Below are 23,892 nucleotides of genomic sequence, written 5' to 3' on the forward strand. Positions count from 1 at the left end.
TATTGACAGGTTGCCCTATCTTCTATACAGATTTTTCCATGTTTATCCAAATATATAGGGTTTCTATATTTCTCTTCTTTCTACCAATTCCCATTATCTCTAAAGCCTCTCAAGGAGGGAGATCATGTTCCTCTTGATAAGATCAAAATCTATGCAATCCTACATATCTATTACCCCTTTCCTCCATGATACTTGTACTTTTAAAAGTGCATAAGTAGTAATTCACAAAAAATCAAGGCCAGCACAAATCATTTTGTTATAGGATACCTGAATGCTCAGTGTTCTAATGGAAAAATATCAATGCATAGATGAATAGCTAAAGATAAAAGATGAAGAGAGCAAAATCGAAGTCTCAGGTATACAAGAAAGATCCCATGATTCAAAATTCCCCCACCTTAGATAAAAAGATAAAGTCATACCCTAGCCTTCTTATTTTTAACAAGACTCTAAAGCACATCCGTCCCCACCATTAGCCCTAGGGTCCCATGTGCTTTCTATATGTACACCTCAAGCAACCTTTCCAAACGACACCCACTGTGCCTGAGTGATGTGTTAATTCCCACAGAATGAGCTCATCCCACAAGCAGTTTGATGGGATAGAGGAGCATAGTAAGCCAAAGTTACAATAGCCACAAGAAGCACCTGCTCATCTTCAGGGCTCAAAGTCAGTCCCAGAAGAGTATCCATTATGGCAGAGAAAAATGCCAGGATAGTTATAACAGTATCTGCAACAGTGATAACCAAGCATCTCCACATTTCTGAGCAAGTTTTTCTCTACCTTCCCTTGGTGTTTTACAGACTCACATGCCTCACATAGGAGCCCCAAACCCATTAGTCACATAGCTATGTAGTCTCTCAGTGCATTTGCAGGGCTTGTAAGACACAGTCTAGTGGCTACAGTCCTCTCATTTTCCTATAGCTATAGGTAGGTTGTGTCTGGAGTGTGTTGTGAGCATATGCAAGGTCAAATATCATGCCCTGAACCATGATGAATCCATGAACCTTGTGTGAATGTACAATGCAGCATATGTGTCATGGCAGTACAATGTTGTGTCAAGTCTCATATCATGTCAGTTTGTGTAATTTTATGCCATTTATGTGTTTCTATACATGCATCATAAATCTATGTAATATATCACATATCTTGCACAAAAATGCATCATGTACATGTATTGTACATGTACTGTTAATAGGCACTTCACTGCATGTGTAGTGTATTTATTCTGTGCTGGGTATATGTTGTGTATCTAATCCAGATTGTCATGTCTATGCCATTCTGTGTTTCTATATTATGTTGTGTGTCAATACTGCCTTGTGTCTGCACCTGCTGGAGGCAAGCTCCATGAGCATATCTTGGATGCCTACTTGTACCATGGCCTTATGTCCTGCTGTCATCTGCCTGGGACTGCAGCTATCACCTCATTGTAGATGGAGAGAGTGAAGTTATAAATACAATTGTCTCTACCATAGCATTTTCCCATGGCTGGTGCCTTGCTCAACATTAAAGGTACTGAAACCATTTATTTGCAGACCCAAAGTAAATTGGGTTCCAGTTCTTTCTCTCTCAGCTGCCAATATCACCCATATGAGAGGAGGACTTTCAAGAAATTGTAGGTACCAGAGAATTTCCTTCAGGCAAACTAGAGCCTTTTCAGGTCTCTGGAAGGATCATCTAATTAGCACTGTTTGACATCTTGAGTTGGGCAATGGGATTCAAGCTCCATCAAAGGTATTCCTATTGAAGTCACTAGAGGGCGCACGTGTGCTGACAGTTCGGGATAATATACTTTAGGGTAGAGAATATAAAAGAAATCTGAACAAGATTGCCACTCAATGTCTCTTTTGAAAACCACGGCACTCAAAATGAGAAATATAACAAAAGGGAATGCCCTGCCACAGAGGTAGGGTGGGATGGGGGGATGGGGGGAGGGAGGGATACTGGGACTGGTGGTGGTGGAGAATGGGCACTGGTGGAGGGATGGGTATTCAATCATTGTATAACTGAAACCCAAGCACAAAAATTTGTAAGTCTACAACAGTACCTCATGGTGTTTCACTAATAAAAATTTAAGGGGGGGAAAAAAAAGAATTCCATCCAGCTCAGGAAGAAATGGGAAGGCAGAAGCATGGGGGAAAAATAGAAAAAAAATCACATACCAAGCCAGTTTCTTTCTTGATCCTCACCCCAAATCTTCATAAAGTAAAAACCACTTGGAAATACTGCCTTCACCAACCCCATATTTATAGTCTCCTAGCAGATTCTTAATCTGGCTTTCTTTTCCTTTCCTATTCCCCATTTACATAAAACAAAAATATAGTCATACCACTGAAGAAAAAGTAGGTAGCTGTTATAAGTTTATTTTGTATTGTTTTCTACCAAATAGATAGGATTCACTAAAAGAGTGTGATTTAGAAGGGTAAATTGTGGTGCTACTGTATTTTGGTGGTCCTATATTAAATGTACCCACTATCAGAAACTGTAATGACCATCTCGGAAATCCCTAGTTTATTTAACCCCATCATTTGAAAGGTAAAGTAACTGAGGCCCAAATTATGTCAGAAACACAGACTGCAATGCCTTTTAACTTCCAGGGTTAACTTTATGCTCTCTCCCGGTCCTCTAGTCCCAAAATAGCATCCCTTTCTGATGAAGAATCCTCCCATTTTATGCAAAGCTCGGACCTCCCCTCAAACGTGCGGGGGGTCCAAGAGCCATGATATCTCTCAGTGATCAGTAATTCAGGTTTCTGAGTATGCCTTTGGAATGAGTTCCTCTCCTCAGTAGTAGGTAGTTCATTTCCATCTAGTTTTCAAGATATACATCCCATATTTTGATCTCTACTGCAGCTTTAGCTATGGCATTTTACTCCTCTCATCATATATGCCGGGTGCTAGGCCAACCTTTTCTGCATAAAACTGACAAAATGTGCAAATGAGACGCAATCCATTGCATTAACACTTTCATTTACACTTGGCTGCATTAGGGGCTTCAGAAATCACTGTGAATGTAAATGCAAATGCCTTCTAAAGTAAAAAACTGAGCACGGTAGGAAGTACACATTGGGGGGAAGAAATGAAAACAGACCCATGGGTTTATGTGTTCTCTGGTATCAGTAAATCATATCTTAAATTTATGGCAGTTACCTGATTGGAAACCTGAGCTTCATATCTGAAGTGGTAGACGAAGGTGATGGACTGAGTTGCAAGCTTTTCCCACCCCTTGCTGGAGAACCTCCTACTACCAAGTTGACTGGAACATCTACGTTCAGCCCTATAGAAGGAACACCTAGACACTGGCTAGGTGGAGAGATTTGGGCACAACAGGACAGCTGAAACTCAGGATGTATCCCAGATGCCTCAATAGCTGAACTTACCTTTTAGGCAGTAGCTTTTGTCTTCCCTTGCCTACACAAGGTCCTGCAGGCCCCTAGGAAGGGAAGTTTGGAGGTATTGTTTTTTTGACAACAGGCAGATGTCCTATTCCTAGGGCAATACTCCAGATCTGGCCCTGGTCCATCACATGAAAAAAACAGTCAACCTACCTGTCTTGGCCAGATTTGGAGCTCCCTACCCTACTTTCTCCTTTCCCAGGATGAAGAGCGGGATGTTGAGGCTGTAGCTCATTCAATTTCTCCTATTTCTCTTGACCAAAGTTACTGGCTCCTGGGGGGTAGGTTACACATTGGGAATGCTACTGAATCCTTGTGTATCAAGAAATGGTACCTTCTAATGGACTGAGCTGCAAGTGCTTAAACCACCACCATTAATTCATGTTACCTTGGAAATCAGGATCTTTGAATTCCACGTGAGATGGTGTCTTTTTTTCCTGTCCGTGTCTTTCTTCAACCCTATTCATCTGTTCTTATCTACCCACCGTATCTGATTTCTAGATCTGACATGTTTTGGCCTTTGCAATCCTCCAGAGAGGATCATAGTCTCTGACCTCACAATATCTGAAGCTCTGTCGAGTGCAGCCCCCACTCCTGTCACATCAAGATATCCCCCACTTCCTTCACTTATCAATACTCCTTCATCCCTCCCCTGCAAGCCATCAGCAAGCCTATTTACTTTATTTACCATTTCTGACCAGAAAAGTTACAGCCTGTGAGAATGGTCAGCTAGTCAGAATGTCCTTACAGAATGTGGTTCCTTGTCTGTAAATTTATCCTAGGCACATCTCCTTTCTCGATTGGGTTTCTCCTTTTAAGGCCCACTTGCCTGCTTGGAGCGTCTTCTTAGTATGTCTAGGTTCTTCAGGCCTAGAGAATGTAGGTGTGGCTTTGAGCTAACATACACCCCAGTCACTTCTCATTCTACTTCTTTCTGGATGTGCCTGAGGAAAACAGAGTATGATATTCCCATCCAGAAAAAGGTTCTCCTCTCTTCAAGCCTAGATACATTCATCATCCATTATCACAGTAAGCACTTTTTTATAAAGAGGTCCCTGGTTAAGTGTTGCAAGAACCAAACTGAAGATCTTCCAAATTATATCATTTTGCAAATGGCTCAGTGAAAACCCGCACTAACCTTTATACCTCGAACATCCCAGAACAGGGCCACAGTGCTGTCACCAAACAGGAATGGACCTCCTTCTGTTCCAGCACCTCAGACAGTCAGACAGTTGGCCTGGACTTGAGTCTGCAAAACCATGGAGGGAGCAAGACTAACATTGCTAAAGGCATCCCTGCTGAGAGCCACAAGGGGTGGGGATGGGAGGTTAAAAAGAGCACAGCCACCACCCCCTTTACATGCTGCCCAGAACCAAGCCACTCACCCTTCTCTCCTTCGCTTCTAAGCACCACAGACCAGAACCCTCAAGTCCAGATTCAGGCACTGGATTCTGGAAGGTGGGACCAAAACATCAAATGGAGCCTCTGGCTCCCTCCCTGGCGGCACCGCCCTCCCTTTCCCAGCAAACACCCCGCCCCCCACCCCCAGTACTCCAACACCCCCCCACCCACCCCAACCACCACCTAAAGAGCACCTGCCAGGAGAGCAAGACTCCTAAGGAACGTGGGAGCCCTCCAAAGTGCGGCTGTCACCTTGTCAGAGCCCAGATCACAAACAGGGCAATGGCACCTAAGGGCTTAGGGGGACACAGGGAAAGGGGGGAAAAGGGCGGCCCATTAGTCCAAAGATCTTGCCCTGAGACAAAGACAAAGGCCACTTGAGGCACTTCGGGTTTTTTAGGAACCCTATGGCATCGATCCAACTCCCCCACAGAAGATTAGCATCACCCCACCGAAATCGAAATTCAATTTTAAAAAAAAATGAGGGGCGCGTAAAGGGAAAAAAGGGGGGAGGGAAAAGGGGGTGGGGAGGAGAAAGGCGCCCATTTGAGAAGATCGCCGTGACTTTTCCTCCCGGCTCAGGTGGGGCCCTCACGGCGAGCCCACGGCCACACCCCCTCGCCTCGGGCAGTGCGGGAGTCGCGGCCCCGCAGGCTGGGGGAGGGGGCGGCCAGATGGTCTCAGACTCGGGGCTGACGTAGCTCCGGGGGAGGCTTCGGCCTCCGGAGGCCCAGACTTGCCCCGCGCCGCTGCCCGGGCCCGAGTCCTCCTGGCCACGGGTCGACACACCCACTCGGCCCCGCTAACAGGCCCTGGGAAACGGCGAGCGCCGCGCAGGGTCTCGGCAGCCAGAGGAACCCGCTCGGCGGACTCGCGTCGGCGGCGCCGCAGGGATTGGGGGGGTGGGGAAGGGCGAGCGGGCCGAAACCCTGCCCCGCGGCGCCCACCCGCCGCCCGCCTCTCCGGAGCCAGGCCGGTGCCGCCAGCCGCGGGATTTACCTGCCACGGGTCCGGCCACCCCGTCCAGACCTCTCCTCTCCCTCGGAGCGCTCGGGCTGGCAGGGCTGATGGGCGCCCCCCGCAGCCCCGGGCCCAGCCCGCTCCCTCCCGCCACCCACCCCGGGCCCCGGGCTCTCTCCTCCGGGCCCCGCGCTCGCCCGGGTCGAGCCCCGCAAAAGCTGCAGTCCCCCCGGAGCTACACCTCAGACGGTCCGCCGCCCACGGGAGCCCGCCGCGGTGGAGTCGGGCGGCCGGCGAGCCCGGCTCCCGGGTGACGTCACCGGGCTCTGCACCGCGCCGCAGCCAATCAGAGAGGGCGCTCGCGGCCGGGCCGGCCCTGAGTGGGCTGCCGGGGACCAATCTTTTGTTTCCAGGCAGGAAGGTCTGGGAGGGGGAGGGGGCTCGCCGAAGAGGAGGGAACGGGGATCAGCTCGAGGCTAAGGCCATGGAAAGTTCTACGCTGGCAGGGTTGGAGGGGCGATCTGGCAAGAGACAATCCTGACTCTTTAGCTGAGAGGGAACAGGAGACGAGTTTCATTTATTTTTTAAACTGCCCCCCCCCCAAAAAAAAGCCCTGAGGTGTCAGCTAAATTTTCAGGTAAGGATATTTTTTGGGCAACGACATGGGCACTCTGTAGTAGGGGGGACTGACTTGGATTTTAGACCCTAAATTGCCAGGCCAACCAGTTACACTTCTGGAAGACAGAGTAAACTCAGAGGCAGATAGGATACTGGGATTCAAAGAAATGACACTTGTAGATAAAAACGACTCCTTTTCTGTAACACGTTTCAGGTAACAAAGAGCATCACACTAGAATTAATCTATTACATATACACGTGTGCATATGTAGATATATACATATACACAACATTTACCCATATACATATATAATAAATATATACATATATGCAAATATACATATATAATATACATATATAAATTTTCCTAAAACATGGATGGCTCTCCTTCCTATCCATCCTCTCTCTAAAACAGACCTTCAGAATTTAGCAGATGTCCAAATCCTCAAAACATCTGACTCCAGAAATGATATCTGGCTGCTCCAGATAATAAGACTATTTCAAGGATATTGTAAAATATGCCTCATGAAAAGATTTTGTTGTATTATAGTAGCTCATTTGAAGTAGTGGAATTGTGGGTTATTTTTCCTCTCCACTTTCCAACTTCTTTTTATAAGGAATGTTTTATTCTCACGTGTTTAAATAATGAAATAGGTCATGAACCACTCCACTGCACTTTTACACAATTTTTCAATACTACGTAACATCCAGAAATTATTTCTTTATAATTCCAACAAAATCCATTATAAGATTGAAAGTAAAATAACATATCTGTCATGGTGCTTAACTTCATATTTTTTGTTTCTTCGTCAAAGATTAAATATTCATATATTTAGAGTCTGTGTCAGGATATTCAACTCTATTTTGGTCTGTGGGGCTGTCTTTATTCTAATACCATGCTGTTTTAATTACTACAGCTTTCTAGTACAGTTCGAAACTGTGGAAGGGAATGTCTTCCATCTTCTTTTTTCTAATAACTGTTTTAGCTATCCATGGAGGTTTATTCCATATGAATTTCAAGAGTGTTCAATCGACTTCTTTGAATAATATCATGCATGTGTATCCTTATAGGAACTACAGTGAATCTGTATAATGCTTCTGGGAGTATTGCCATTTTAACGGTGTTAATCCTCCCAATCCATGAGCAGGGGATGAGTCTCCATTTCTTTGAGTCCTCTTTTATTTCTTGAAGTGCTTATAAGAAAATCACACAAAAGGACTCGAGATTCACTAGAGAAAAATCTCTGAAGTTGGATAATGAGAAACGTCTTTGCACAGATTCCTTTTAAATTGTGATGATACTAGGAACTGAGAAAAAAAGGATAATGACCTTTCAAATAAAGAAGGAAAAGGAGTGCTCAAAGAAAATTCCAGATTTTTACTTATTTTTTGCGGGGGCCATACTCAGCACTGCCCAGAGCTTATTCCTGGCTATGAGCTCAGGGATCACTTTTGGTCGGCTCGGGAGACCATCGCAAGTATTGAGGCTAGAACCTGGGTCAGCAGCATGCAACACAAGTGCCTTCTTTAACCACTGTATAATCGCCCTCTGCCCCCAGATTATTTTTGAAGGATCACTTTACATTTTTTTTTATTTCCTTGATTAGCACATGTATGTGTGCAGACATGACTATTAATCATTTCTAACTGGCAAAGCTGGGATTTGTACATAAATCTGGGGCCAAATACCATGATTGTTTCAAATATGGTGTGGTAAACTACCATTAAGAATTAAGTGTGGAATTACTGGTTTTCCTAAAACAAATCTTTGCTTCAAAAGAAAGAGCAAGCATAATCCTAAACACAGACTCAATAACACTGAAAACATGAGCTCTAAGCTGCAACCACTGGAAATTTGTAATGTGCCAGTTGACAGGCACTGATGGGGTGGGGATGTGGTGGGGAGGGAATATGGGAAGACTGGTGGAGCAAAGTTGACACTGGTTGTGGGAGTGTTGTTGAAATATCATATGCCTAGAACTCAACTACCAGTAATTTTGTAAATCACAGTTGCTTAATAAAAAAAAATGAGAAAAAAGTAAAAATATTCAAACAAAAACCAAAAGAAAGAGCAAGCTCTAAGAAATTGTTGTTTTTGAATTAGTCTTTTAAAAATGACATGGAGCAGGGCTAGTTACTTGTCTTATAGTGCAAAATTGCCTATCAACTTTTCCTTCAAATTCCAGAATGAAATTAGGATGCTCGTAATTTTACAGTAATTTTACAGGTATCTTAAATGAATATTGGAGTTAAAAAACTAACCCATAACATTTAGCTTTGGTTTTACATGATGATAACAGTAATCTAAAAGTATTATTTGGGCAGGAGAAATAGTATAACAAGGTAAAACATTTGCCTTGCATGTGATTGACCCAGGTTCAATCCTAGGTAACACCACATGCAATCCCCTAAATGTTCCCAGAGGTGATCTCTGAGCACAGAGCCCAGAGTGAACCCTAACCACTGCCTTTTGTGACTCAAAGAACAAAACAACCCCCACATACAATGTTTTAAATGAATGTTATTTACTTAGTGTTATATCCATGATTTATAAAATATACATATTTGATTTTTTGGTGAAAGTGATACTCAGGAGTTACTCCTGGCTCTGCATTGAGGAATTACCCCTGGCTGTGTTCATGGGACCCTATGGGATGCTGGGGAGTGAGTCCAGGTATGCTACTACTTATCCAGTCCTACATATTCGGTTTGTTAAATTTCCCTAAGTAGACAGGGCCAAGGAGCTAGCTCAAAGGACTGAAGTGTATGCTCTGTATGTGGGAACCTAAGATTTGTTACCCACCCGCCACCACATAGTCCCCTAAACACCCTAAACACCACAAAGAGCACCACCAACTGTGGCCCATAAAAGGGATGGAAATGGTAAGATATAACTGGAAATTTTTCTGGCTAATGATTTAACTTGTGTCTCCTGGGCTATTGATTTAAATTGTAATTATATGTTATTAGATTTTACTCTAATCCCTTCCATATATCTTGGCTATAACTCAAAGCTATTTATGCAGTTGCTGCACAAGGCTATTTATATATTTCATGTATGTGTTTATAATCTCTCTGGTAACTACAAAAACTAGCATGGGCCTAAAGTCCTGTTAGGTGCTGACAAATTAGGTATAATGGTGTCACAGATAAAGTTTGGACTTAGGAGTTAGGCCCAACACAGAAGTCGTCAGTCTTCCTGTGAAAGGTAAGAATATGTTTTATTCTTTTTTTAAAATTTTTATTAGTGAAACTCCATGAGGTACGGTGTCACAGATAAAGTTTGGACTTAGGAGTTAGGCCCAACACAGAAGTCTTCAGTCTTCCTGTGAAAGGTAAGAATCAAACTGGGGTATTCTTTTTTTAAAATTTTTATTAGTGAAACACCATGAGGTACAGTTGTAGACTTACACATTTTTGTGCTTGGATTTCAATTATACAATGATCAAATACCCATCCCTCCACCAGTGTGCATTTTCCACCACCATGGGTCCCAATATCCCTCCCACCCCCCATCCCCATTCCACCCTGCCTCTGTGGCAGGGCATTCCCTTTTTTCCTCTCTCTCCTTTTGGGTGTTGTGGTTTGCAAAAGAGGCACTGAGTGGCAATCATGTTTGGTCTATAGTCTACTTTCAGCATGCTTCTCCCATCTTGGAAGGATCCTCCCAACACCCTATATTTGGTGCTCCCTTCTCTCTCTGAGCTCCCTTTTACCCTAACATGTGTGGCTGGCCTCCAAGTCAAGGAGCAAAATTCCTGGTACTAATCTCAGCCACTCTTGGTTGTTGGTCTCCTATTTTGTTACTTTATTTTGTTACTATTTTGTTGTACTATTTGTTATATATATATATATATATATATATATATATATATATATATACTATTTGTATTATATTGTACTATTTTGTTACTTCTATTTTGTTACCAGATGAATGCAATCTTTCTATGTCTATTCCTCTCTTTCTGACTCATTTCTCTTAACATGATACTTTCTATGTAGTACCACTTGTATGTACATTTCATGACTTCATCATTTCCAACAGCTACATAGCACTCCATTGTGTAGATGTACCAAAGTTTCTTTAACCAGTCAGCTGTTCTTGGGCACTCAGGTTTTTTCCATATTCTGGCTATTGTAAAGAGTGCTGCAATGAACAATCAAGTGCAAATGTCACTTCAACTATACTTTTTTGCCTCTCTGGGATATATGCCCAGGAGTGGTATTGCTGGGTCAAATGGGAGTTCAATTTCTAATTTTTGGAGAATCATCCATACTGTTTTCCAAAAGGGCTGAACCAGTTGGCATTCCCACCAGCAGTGAGGAGGGTCCCTTTCTCACCACATCTGTGCCAATAATCTGTTTTATTCTTGAAAATAAAAAGCATGCCTATATATATAGTCTCTTCAAGAGTATAGAATAACTACATGGGACTTTCAGGGAAGCTGAAATAACTTTAGAGATTTCTCTATGTCATTTTTCACTATCCAGCTCTCCTGTTGCCCTCCCTAACATCATTCATTCCAGATATATAATGACAATGCTGCCATAATACCTCTTGGCATGTATATCCTCCTTCTCAGATTACAAACCACTTTCTGTATCTCCACATTTGATCCTCCCAGCAACCACAAGAGTATATTGTGACAATTATTACCATCTGCCTTTTATAGATGAATGAATAGAGCCTAGGTTTAAAGTTGCCTTCCCAATACCCCAGTTTGATGGTCCAGACACCAGATCTCCTGGTCTGTTCTGGTTTCCTTTCAACACCTACGTGGCAATTTTAGTTCTATTTCTCCATTGGCTACTACCAACCCAACCAAATTCTTGGGTAATGTGACAAGTGAGTGGCTCTGGGATGGGACTTATAACAATAATAAGTTAAAACTAATATCTTCAAACTGCTCCAGTTAAATTCCAGATAAAGTAAATACTAATTATATTCGATAGCATTGATGGGAATGTAAAAATGATAAAAACTTTTTGGAGGGCAAAATGAAAATACTTCAAAAAATTTCAATGTGTATGTCACTTGATAAAGCAATTTCAACACACTGACATGTTTGAATTGTCACTGCTGAATCATTCAAGAATGTAAAATGTTACATAAAGATAACATAAATGTCCATGAATAAGAATTGTTATATAAACCATGATACAAGAAAATATATATATATATAATGCATTAGGTAAAACTAATCACATCAATACTGCTTATTAAAATAGAGACATATCTCAACATACTCTTAGATGGAAAAGTGTAGAACAGCATTGTACTATTATTTTATTGTTGCTATTTCAAAAATGTGTCTGTGTGTTTAAGCTGAAGTTATTCACATCAAAGTGTTAAGAGGGTAACTCATAATGAAAAGGTAGGAGGGAGGGCCAGAGAATATGCCAAAGTTAGACGAGCCACACTTGGACAAGCACTGTACTGTCTCTGGGCAAACACAGCCTGGATATCCCATTTCCTTTCGCATTCCTGCCTCAATTCCCACAGTCAGAAATAATCCCCAGTACAAAACTTGTTAGATGGGTGTGAAAAAATAGTGCAAGAAGTCAGGTCTTATTTTCACAGGTCCAATACTGACTCAATCCCCCAGCAATGCATAGGATCCCCTGAATACCACCAGGAGTTATCCCTGAACCCAGGAGTAAACCCTGAGCAGAGAGTGATGTGGCATACCCCCCAAATTTTAAATAAAAATATTGTTCCTAGTGGTGATGTTTGAATCTATATCTCCCAATATTCACACCTTTTACTGTAGCAGCTCAACTTAAAAATGCCTCCCCTCCTGAATACAAAAGAATTTGGCTTGGCAGCTAGGGTACTAGACATTGGCTGAAAGCAGAGTCCACTACTCCTTCACCAGAACCAACTCAATGCAATCTGTTATCTTTACTTCAGGCAGGCCCTACTGGGTCCCTTCCTTCCAATGCTGCACCTCCCATCACAGACATCTAACTGTATTGTAAGAGAAAATATGAGGGGTAGTTTGCTGAGCAAAGAGCAGCATTTCAGAGATGCCCAGAAATCTCATTCTACATTCCTTGAAAATATGAAGGTGGGAAGAGGGAAACATATTGTGGGAGATTATCATTCCCCCCAACCCCAAGGTTAGGATAGTCCTTTAGGCAAAAACAGCTTAGGTCTTAGGATATAAATGGGCAGCAAAAAATTTAATCAGGGGGCTGGGACAATAGTTAAGCGGGTAGGGCATTTGCCTTGCACATGGCCAACCTGGGTTCGATTCCCAGCATCCTGTATGGTCCCCCGAGCACTTCCAGGAGAAATTTCTGAATTCAAAGCCAGGAGTAACCCATGTGCATTGCTGGATGTGGCCCAAAAAGTAAAAAAATATGCAATCAGGAAAAATAAAATAGATTATAGGGCAAGCAAAGATGTGCCCAGGAAAGGATAAAATAAAACAGTTTAGGATCTTTTTGATGGAAAGTCCAACATAGGCAAAAATAGAATAGGAAATTGTCACAACTTTACTCTATGCTTTAAGGGTGCAGTGCTATTTAGCTGTGTGCAATATACCAGTCTCTGTACCTGATGAATGTTAATGTACTCATTAACTCTTAATGTCTCCGTCAACCTAATAACTCAGGCATTCAGAACAATGGTGAGGGGAGCAATATTGTATTGAATAAATGACCAGCCTATGTGGTCATATAGGGCTGCCCAGGTAAACCCAAAGCTCCAACAGTCCTTGTGTATCTGTTTGTCTCCTTAGTTGTTTGTTTCTCTCCTCTGCAATCAACCCTCTCTGAATAAAGGTTGAAGATGCCAATCAGATTGGCTTTAGATCTATGGCTGGACATTTCCATTCACTCAGAGCCTCTGATTCCTGACCAGGGAATTAAGAAACCCAGATTTCATTCTAACTTCTGGCCAAGGTACGTGAACAAACTTAGTTTTTCCTGGATTTTGTTGATTTTGTTCTTTTCTCTGTGAAACTTGCCCCATCTCTTTCCCCTGGCTTCTTGAATAGGGGCAAATGGCTACTGTCTCAATATAGCATTAAACACTTCTTTAATACACTTAATGAGTACCCATTTTATATATGCTCCCTGTCTGATTGGAACTTTGGAATGGAGGGTCTTGTCCTATCCTCCTCTATTATAACTTGCCCCCTGTAGACATCTGTCCTGCCGAAAATACATGTTTTCAGAAGCCCTCAGCCTCTGCCCTCCTCCATCCTACTGTCGTGTTGGCTAAGGAACAGCAGATGAATTAAATGAAGGTGGCCCTGGGATGAATTAATAAGAGAATTTAGGAAGTTCCTCTCCTTGTTTTTATAATTAGTCTCATTCCACCATGGCCCCACACACCAAACCACAATATTTAATTGAAATGATGCTGCTTGAATTTGCTCCTAAGAGGGTCACATTATACATTCCTTCCTCAAACGTTTATTTGGATCACTGTGCTACAAGAACCAAAATCAAGCAGCAAAATAAACAGAATTTACAAAGTTGCTTTCATCTTGCTCCCCATTTTACTAGGGGGACAAAAGAAAGGAAGACAAAATCTTGGGGACAAAGAAACAAGGAAAGAAATATAAAATCAGATCTTTAAAAAAAAATTGGACCAGCTACGCTATGATGTCATGCTTTTTCAGCTCACCTGTGATTGGCTGCTCAGTTCAGCATTTGCTGAGCGCTAAAGACTGATTATTTGCCAGAGATACAGACCTTTCAGGCAAGCTTTGAATCATTGCTCGTTGTCCTGACAACCTGGGCAGTGTCTGCTCCTGATAACCACATAATGAGTTGTCAGGAACAGAAGTGCCCCACTCTTCCCTACACCATCCCCCTCCTCCAGCACCGCATTTCATTCAACCATCTGAATTTGTGAGCAATGAAACATTCAGTTCTCAGAAAGGGAAGGAAGGGAAAATCACCTAAAAAAGCATGCTGGTGCTTTGGGTAAAGCATGTCAGTGAAATACTGGAGAGAATTTCCTTCTTGAGGCACTGCTTACTTGCCATCCAGGTCCTGTTTGAACCTACTTATTCCTTGTAATTGAGAAACCCAAGAAACAGGAGAAACAGGTGTCTAAGGAGTGAGGCATCTCTGCAAACCTCCGGAAAATTTAAACAGAGGGAAATATGAGTAGAAGTAGGTGTCCACCTCCAGGGAACTTGAAGTCGTAGAAAGATAGAAGGAAAGTACGTAATGCAAGCCCTTCAAGCTCTTTTTGTTTCTGCCATTGGTTATATTCCATGGCTATGTTCTGCAGTTTTTGATGCATACCACCTATTGCCCCTGGAACTTTCTTAGATGAGAGCTTGAAGGGCTTGCATTATGTACTTTCCTTCTATCTTTCTACGACTTCAAGTTCCCTGGAGGTGGACACCTACTTCTACTTTCTCTTCCAACTGCAGGTATTTGTTTGGTTTGGTTTTTATTGGGGGACCATACATGGCAGTATTTAGGGCGTACTCCTAACTTTGTGCTCAAGCTATCATTCCCGGTGGGGCTCAGGGGACTATATGGGGTATCTGCGGATTGAACTTGAGTTCAATCTGTGCAAAGCAAGAGCCTTACCATTGTACTGAGAGGAAAAGTCAACTGCATCTTTATGGTGTTAATCATTCCTAGAAAAATTTTTATTAGCACTTCCTAAGTGTGAAGCATGTAGGTAGGGGCTACAGATCCTTCACAGATAACCAAACATAGACCATTCCCTCAAGGAATTTGGAATGTAGTTATGGTAAAATGATATATACACACACACCCCAAAGAAAGAAAAGAAACTGTGATATGAAACAGATGTAGTGAATACTATTAAAAATTCCCAATTCCTTAATTTAAGAGAAGATAATCATGGGGCTGGAACAATAGTACAGTGGGGATGGAGTTTGTTTTGCACGTGGCTGAACTGGGTTCACCTCCAGCATCCCATGTGGTCCCCTGAGTTCCACCAGGAATATTTCCTGAGTGCAGAGCCAGGAGTAAGCCCTGAACATCGTGGGTGTGACCCAAAAGCCAAAAAAAAGGGAAGGGTGGGTGTACTGAGAATCATATCCAGATGGTCACACTTCAGCACAGACCTCTCTTTCCAGGGCCTTTTCCCATCAAGCCTCCCTTAAGTGCCAAAAGTCAACCCTGGCTATTCCCTGTTTCTTTTATTTGCCTTTACTTTCATACATTTGTGTCTTGTCTTCTGCTCTTGACTTTGCTTAGCAAAGTATTCTCCCTCCTTTCCATACCTAGTGATAGTTACCATGTATTTCCAGGCTTTACTTGTTGATGAACAAACCAGTGCCAAGCCAGCAGGGACTGGCATTCAAATTCAGCCTATTCAGATCATGAGACACGTAAGAGCACATCTATGTAGTATTCTAAATTAGGTGAAGAATTTAGGAGAAATCAGGGTTTTTCCTAAAGTCTTATTTAGACAACCAACATAAGCTTTTTTTCTCAATATACATAGCTATAATATTTTTAAATGAAATTTTCTTAAGGCACATAAGAACTCATATTGATTTCCAACAACATGTTTTGTATGTTGTCTATATTAATTTCAAATTATATACTGATAGTACATTGTCAAAATACAGGGATAATACATTGCCATAAACTGACCTTATTCAAATTTCACTGCTTTTTTTATGCATTCTTCCATTAAATAATCAATGTGGCTGAAAAGTAGCAAAATTATTAATAGTTTATCTGAATATTAAGTTTTCCTCAAGCCCATCCTTTCTGAATAAAGGCAAAAAAATCTGAAAGTGCCCACGCTTGCACTAGGCTTAGAGGAAATTGATGTAGTAGCAGTGATGGCAGATTTCTATATTGGTCCACGGATTCCAGGTCTCAATAAAAAATATTCTGTAATAAAGATGCTCAAACTTAGAGTTGGAAAGTAAAAGAGAAAGGAAAAGAATATCCCCAAGTGGGGATTGAGGACCAAGTTAACTATAACTCCTTTTTTTTAATATAGGAAAACTGGGTCTTTGTGTTATAGAGAATGAGAAAGTTAAAGCTAAGGGTTGTGTGTGTGTGTGAGTGTCTGTGTAGGCTCTTTTAAATGAAAACTGTTCACTTTGCATTTCTTATGGATTGGCAAGGATGTTACAGAGAATGCAAAGATCCTACAGAGCTGTCTGGCTTTGCCTTATTAGGTCTTGCCTATTATCTTAGCCATACCCCCCACCCCCAACTCTTAGGTGTGCCTAAACTCTGAGAGAGAATTTTATGAAGTTGAACAAATGTTAACTTCCCATTTATCAGAAAGAGTCCAGGAATTCTTAGGAATGTTAAAAATGTAGAACGGGGGCAGTCAAAACTGGGACTGCTTACAGTGGCTGGCAAGGGGAAACCGAGGCTTCCTTTTTCAAAATCAGCTTGAAGGAAAGAAAAAGCAGCCCTGGTGTCAGCGGGAGAGGGTAATAGATAAATCCAGGCGCAAAGTTAACAGAAGAGGCTGTTTTCCCCAAGGTCATTATCAATTGTACAGTGTTATAATGGCCTTCATTTCATTTGAATTGGCTACTGCTTTCTCAAATGAAATCTGAAATACCACAGACTGGTTTTGCGATTTTCATTTATTAATGAGGATATTCTCATGAAAACTGCAATCAATCAAGGCCTTATCCCTGCTTCCTTAGACCCTCCTGAAAGAATCTTTCCCCAGTGGTGACCCAAATCTTACAAAAGATGTTACCCTTTCTGGGAATATATCCCTGAGAGGCAAAAAAGTATAGTCAAAGTGACATCTGCACTTGTTTGTTCATTGCAACACTCTTTACAATAGCCAGAATCTGGAAAAAACCTGAGTGCCCAAGAACAGATGACTGGTTAAGGAAACTTTGGTACATCTACACAATGGAGTACTATGTAGCTGTTAGAAAAGATTAAGTCATGAAATTTACATATAAGTGGTACTACATGGAAAGTATCATGTTAAGCGAAATGAGTCAGAAAGAGAGGGATAGACATAGAAGATTGCACTCATCTGGGGAACATAAAGTAACAAAATAGGAGACCAACAACCTAGAGTGGCCGAGATTAGTACCAGGAATTTTGCTCCATGGCTTGGAGGCCAGCCACACATGTTAGGGTAAAAGGGAGCTCAGATAGAGAAGGGAGCACCAAATATAGGGTGTTGGGAGGATCCTCCCAGGATGGGAGAAACACGCTGAAAGTAGAATATAGACCAAATATGATTGTCACCCATTGCCTCTTTTGTAAACCACAACACCCAATAAGAGAGAGAGAACAAAGGGGAATGTCCTGCCACAGAGGCAGGGTGGGATGGGGAGGATGGGGGGTTGGAGGGATACTGGGACCCATGGTGGTGGAAAATGCGCACTGGTGGAGGGATGGGTATTTGATCATTGTATTGTTAGGGCGAGGATTGAAATCTCCCTTTAACGACAAAGATACTCCAGAGACTGCTAACAGCAAGCAGGGTTTATTGTAAGACTGGATAGCCAGGGTTCAACCGCCTACACAGACACGCAGGTCCAGCAGGTTGGGTAAAGACCCCGAGCTTCTCCAAAGAAGATCTTATATAGGTCTTCACCAACCGTTACAGAAGTGCCCGCATTTCATAGCCAATAGATTTGTAATAAAAGATACTTTCCTAACCAATCCAGTTAAGGGTACATCACTTCTTAGCCTGTAGTTTAAAGATCAGCATTTGCATCAGCACTTAGGAACATCCTGGTTTTTAGGGCGGTCCTGGGTCTTGCAACATGGGTCTTGTGAGAGACATACAGTTATCTGGTCTGACTCCCACCCTTTTTGAGACTAGCAACTCGAGTACCTGTATCTGAATTCCTTGCTCAGGGGCAGAAAAACCATTTATTTTGCAATGTGGGTTCCTGTTAAGCTAAGCTAAATTAATTCTGATGGTGGTCCATTTTGGGCCTGTCCCTCACAGTATAATTGAAACCCAAGCACAAAATTTGTAAGTCTACAATTTGTAAGTCTACACCTCATGGTGTCTCACTAATAAAAAAAATAAATTAATTTAAAAAACAGATGTTACCCTTTCTTTTTAAAAGTGACATCCTATGGTTCCTGTGAAATTCATTCTTTGGGTGTATCAGCTCAATAAATTTGACTTGTTGGGCTACAGTCTAATAACTTGTAGTCTTTGAATGATTAGGCTTTAATGAAATGAATGATCAGATAATTAATCCATGGCTATCAGAAGTCCCCTTTAATCGGGAGTTAGGCACATTTCTTTGAATCTACTCAGAGTAGCACACCATAACTAAAACTGGTGTTTACTTTGTAAGTGCCCAATAAATTCTTTCAGAATTTAAATGGGATTGAATATGATGTAGGCAGGTAGATAGGGAAGGCCCCCTACAAGGCAATAGCAAAAGCCAGCCCTGCAGAAAACAGTAACTAAGGCCTAATAAGACCCTCACCTGGCTCCAGCAACAGACCCAAAGAAGCTCCTGCAGGAACAAAAGGCCAGGAAAGGAATTTCAAAGAAGATCACCATAGCCAACCACCCTGGTAACCTTAGCAACGGACTTTGACCTAAGTAGAAGCCCCACGTGGGGACAGGTTGGAGAAACCCTATAAAGGCCACCTTGAACAATGGAAGGGCATCCATTTGCTGCTTGTGCCCATGTGGCCAAGCACATGTGGCACCTTGGCGCCCGTGCACGTGTTGCCCACATCTCCCCTCTTGAGATGAGTACTTTCATGTTTACATGTCTAATGCTCGGATGTGTGTAGGGGCTCTCTCCACCCTCGGAGAAATGCGGACTCTCTCTTGAGCAGGTTACTCTCCATTCTCTTCCATTTTCTCTCCCTCTTTCCCTTCAAAACCCCCAAATAGAAACTGTGTAATTTCACTGCTCATCTAATCCTGAAATTCTTTTCTGTGAGGCGAGACAAGAACCCAGTAACCCTGGGTCCCGGGTGGCGGAGGCGGATGGAGAGAAAGTGACCCATCTTTCTTCTCCCCGCTTCACATAAATCACCCGTGGGGCCCACCAACATCAGTCATATGTCAGAGTTGTTGAAAGTATACTAGATACAGAAGCAAAAGCACAAAGGAAAGTATTGTATAGTCACTCAACATGCAGGTTTTGGAGTTTAACTGGTATTCAAATCCTAATTTCATTATTTAATAGCTAAAAGACCTTGGACTGCTTAATTTTTCCAATTATGTTTCCTCTTCTATGAAATGGGGGTTTTGTGGTGCCCCCTTCTTAGGGTAACTGGGAATATTAAATATAGGTTAAATACAAATAGAGTAAGAAAGCTAAAGGTCAGTAGTTCCCAACCTTGTGTGCTGCTGATCTTTTTCAAAAGTTTCTTTCTTGACCCTATACCCAGACATTCTGTTAACTTATTGTGTAGTATGAGTGCGGGTACCAGTATTTATAACTATCTCCTCTGGTTTTAATCTCCTCAATTTCTAACTGGTTTTAATCTCCTCAATTTCTAATGTGTATCAAAGTTGGACAAACACTGCCGTAGGGATTTCATTATTTAAGGGATGTCTTTTCCCCCCCTTAGGTCAACTTCCTATCTGACTCTCTTAGAGCTAGGAAGCAGAATTAGAAACTTTCCCAAGAGGCAAGTATTTAATTTCAGTTCTCAAAGAGGCTTTACCCAGTTTTATCTTTATTTGTTTTTAGTTTTTGCAGTCTCCACCCTGTTTGCCAGATAGTTTGTTTAAGCTGGCCAAGAACATAGCACTTTCTTCTGCACACATAGCAAAATGATGAAGACATTGAATATTTGGATAATATTACAGCTACATTCCTTATTCTATTATCCCCTTTCCTAACTAAATATAACTCAGTCACACTTCAAATTAAATGGCCTCACAATTGTAAATTTAAAAATAAAGCTAAGATGTGCGTATGGGATTGACTGACCATCACAAAAATGCTTCATAGACACAAATATCAATATGTAATTGCTACATATAAGTACATAAGCATCTATTGAGCCTCTTTTTTATAATCCAATAACTCATTATATTTTATCTTTCCTAGTGTTTCCCTTCAAAGGTCAGTTGTGGGAGAGGGGCATTTGAAACAATTGCCTCTCCTCTCTTTTTTTTAATAATCCAAGAGAAAATATTCCTTACATAGTAAATAATAGATACTAGGTGACTGGTGATTTTTATTTTTCTTTAATTCTTAATTGATGAGTTTTAAAGGTCAGTTAAATAGAAGTGTAAAATATGTACATGTTGAACTTTAAAAGTGGTTCACCTGCTCTCTGTCTTGTCCTTCTCCAACATATTCCATATTCATTCCTACTGTTGTAGGCAAGTAGACAGGGAAGGGTCCCCATGACAGTGGAATTTCTAGGATGAAATAAAATTACCCACCTATCCTTAAGGCCATCAGGGTCCACTTTGTGAGCACAGGAACTAAGGCCTGATAAGAACTTCACCTGCTCCAGCAACAGACCCAGAGAAGGCTGGATCCCCGTCTAGGAGAAGTTCCAACAAAAACAAAAGGCCAGGAAAGGAATTTCAAAGAAGACCATAGACCACTCTCAACTCAACCCCCCTCACAACCACACTAGCAATGGACTTTTACCAGGGTAGAAGCCCCTCTTGGCAGGAGGGGTGTGTTGGGGCGGGGGGAGGGGGGCAGGTTGGAAAAATTCTATCAAAGCTACCTTGAACAAAGGAAACTCACGTATATGCTGCCCGAGCTCATGTGCTTCTTGTGCCCTGGTGGCTGAGCACATGTGGCACCCAAGCACATGTGGTGCCCGCATCTCCCCTCTTGAGATGTATACTTTCCTCTCTAGTGCTGGGATGTGTATAGGGGCTCTGCCCGCCTTTGGAAAAGCCTGTGTTCTCTCTTGAGAACTTTTTCCCCCTCCATCTCCTTCCTAATAATCGCCAAATAAAACCTGTTTTTACTTCACTGCTCATCTACTCCTGAAATTCTTTCCTGCTAGGGGAGTTAAGAACCCCGAAATCCTGGGTAAGGCCTAGGACTGACTTTCCTTTGCTGCAAAGACCAACTCCTTGCTTCAACCTGAGTCCATGGCTCCCAGAGAAATTGGGTAGAGGGGATCAACTCCTGTATCTAGAAAACCAGGTGGAAGTTAGGTGTGGCTTGGTGGCCAATGATGGGGCTGCTGGAACTCTGACCTATGCTGTGCAGGGGTTCATTGCAGACCTTATCAGTCCTTGTCCTACCATGGGGTGGCAGAGAGGCAGATTGGGAGAAAGTGACCATCTTTCTCCCCCTCACCTCACATAAGCCACCCATGTGGGCCCACTGACTTCACTACTGTCTATGTGGAAAATGTAACAAATTCCTAAATGCTAGGCTAAAGGTTATTGCCAAAAGAGGAATGGAGGCAAGTTGCTAAGCAAATTAGTACCAAGCAAACAGGAAAGTGACAGCCTGCTAGGGGAGTATATCCTACTAGGGAATTTTTAAGAGCCACTTTTAACTGTAACTGTGCTTTGCATTCAAATGACCGATATGCTAATTACAGTCCTTATCTGTTTGTTCAAGACCTTAAAAGTCTTGAACAGATCCCAGCTAGCAGTCTGACTGCAGGTTTTTGGAAATTAATAACATGACATTTCTTTAAACATATTTTCAGATTCAAGCTTCTTACAAATCAAAATTGGCCTTTTCCTCATTCAGAGAATTAGTAAGGCTTAAATGTGTTCACTATGGTGTCTGCCCCCACAAACCTTGCTAACAAAGACTCTGCCTCCTACTTGAGTAATGCCTATTGGGGCACATTTCCATGGTAATTTGCTGGTTCTCTTTAGAAGCACTTGGGGCGTCTTTGTAAACAGGAGAGGCGTGTACTTTCCACTAATTTGGGGTTGATCTTTGACTCTTTTAAATTTTTACCACGCATGTAAGGGTAGAAAGAGCTCTTAACCAAGATTTTTTAGCAATTTAAAACAAATGCCCTCTAATTATATTCTTGAGCCAGACACTCTAACTGAAATTATATATCTGAGCAATATTGGGGGTGGGGAGCTGAGCATTTATAACTCTTCCCTGGTTAAGCTCTATTAATTTTTTTATTATGTCACTGTAAATTACAAGGTTATTTATGGTTGGGTTTCAGGAATAAAATGTTTAAACACCTAACTCTTCACCAGTGTCCACTTCCCTCCAAAAATGCCCCCTATTTCTCTTCCTGCCTCTATGAGATGCATTTTCTTTTAATTTTTGACACTGTTTTACAATATTGTTGTAAATAGGGTTTCATGAATAAAACTGTACTACCTTTCAGCCCCCTCTCTTAGTCCAGGTTGAACACTTCCCTCCACCATGTTTTGATTTGCCATGTGGAGGGAGCGATAAAAGTAACTACTACTAGTTACACCACACAAACTTCAAAAATCTTAGAGTTTTAGGAAAATCTATGTGATCTAGAATAGTTCAAATAGCAGCCTAAAATTACCATAATAAATTTAATTATATTCCACTATTAAGAGTTGTCCTATGCAGGCGAGCATGCATGCACGCTCGTGCGCGTGCACACACACACAAACACTGATTTTAGTTTTCTCTGTATACTTTCAGACAGTGATCTTTGAACAAACTAGGCCTGTCTGAAAAAAGTATGAACTTATTTTAACATGTTCTTTTTCTTCTTGATTTGATGTCTTACTTTCAGTGACTTCTCCCAGACACCCATAGTGTCTACTGAGGTATTCCCAGTAGATACTCCCTAAAAGACCCCTTTCCTTCCTGGCTTTAGGAAAAATAGAATCTGATAAATTTTTCAGTATGACCTTAATGATTTCATTTATTGCTTTCTCTAAGTAACTTCATTTTTTCCATTTATGTTTTAATATAAAATTTGTATTTTACTAAAACACAGTAATTTATAGTTATCCATAGTTTTAAATATACAATATTGCAGCACCAATCTCACCATCAGTGTCAATTTCTCTCCACCAGTGTCTCAGGTTCCCTCCCACTCACCCAACCCCCACAGTCTGCCACCATGAGATGCGCATTTTTGAGTTATATTGTTGGTTTGGATCAAATGTTTTCAGTACTTGCAGTTTTTAAAATATTTTTTCCCTTTCAGCTTGTAAACATGCTAAAAACATTCACACCATGAAATAAGGGCTTTGGTCTAAACAATGTGATACAACTGCAAAATATATGTTAATAGTCACTAAAGATTCTCTGGCATAACTGCTGCTGTTGTTGTGGTAAAGAGAATAGTGTCCAGTCAATCTAGAAACTGGGGTCCTACTTCTGCTTGTGTTTGCAATTTTAAAAAGGTGTTTCTTTGCTGCCTTATTTTTAAACTTATTTTTATTGAGGTCCCATTGGAATACAGAGTGAAACTGTTTTTATGCTTAGAGGTACAATATTACATATTACACCAACCACAAAAGTGCCAGTATCAGGGTCAGAGTGATAGTACAGTGTGTAGGGAGCTTGTCTTGCACTCAACTGACCCTGGTGTGATCCCTGGTAGCCAATATGGTTCCTGGAGCAATGCCAGGAGTGACCCCTGAGTGCAAAGCCAGAAGTAAGTCCTGAGCATGTCGGTGTGGCCCTCACAACAAACA

General features: G+C 41.8%; 1 protein-coding gene across 5 annotated transcripts in view; it reads right to left on the reverse strand.

Moving 5' to 3' along the window:
- Positions 1 to 23,892, reverse strand: part of PAK3 (p21 (RAC1) activated kinase 3) — a 365,938-nt gene that overhangs the window by 130,923 nt on the left and 211,123 nt on the right. For 3 of the 5 annotated variants that reach the window (XM_056125833.1, XM_056125831.1, XM_056125835.1), the window contains exons 1-3: positions 4,985 to 5,088; positions 4,775 to 4,840; positions 4,528 to 4,638 (exon numbers count right to left, since the gene is read on the reverse strand). The exons of 1 other annotated variant lie outside the window; for it this stretch is intronic. The gene's annotated coding sequence lies outside the window, so the exon portion shown is untranslated. Of the gene's footprint in view, positions 1 to 4,527; positions 4,639 to 4,774; positions 4,841 to 4,973; positions 5,089 to 23,892 lie in introns of those variants that run through there. One more of the 5 variants, XM_056125832.1, reaches the window with a different exon arrangement.

The sequence above is a fragment of the Sorex fumeus genome, unplaced genomic scaffold (assembly GCF_029834395.1).
Source record: "Sorex fumeus unplaced genomic scaffold, SorFum_2.1 ptg000058l, whole genome shotgun sequence".
In the NCBI taxonomy this organism is placed as follows: Eukaryota; Metazoa; Chordata; class Mammalia; order Eulipotyphla; family Soricidae; genus Sorex; species Sorex fumeus.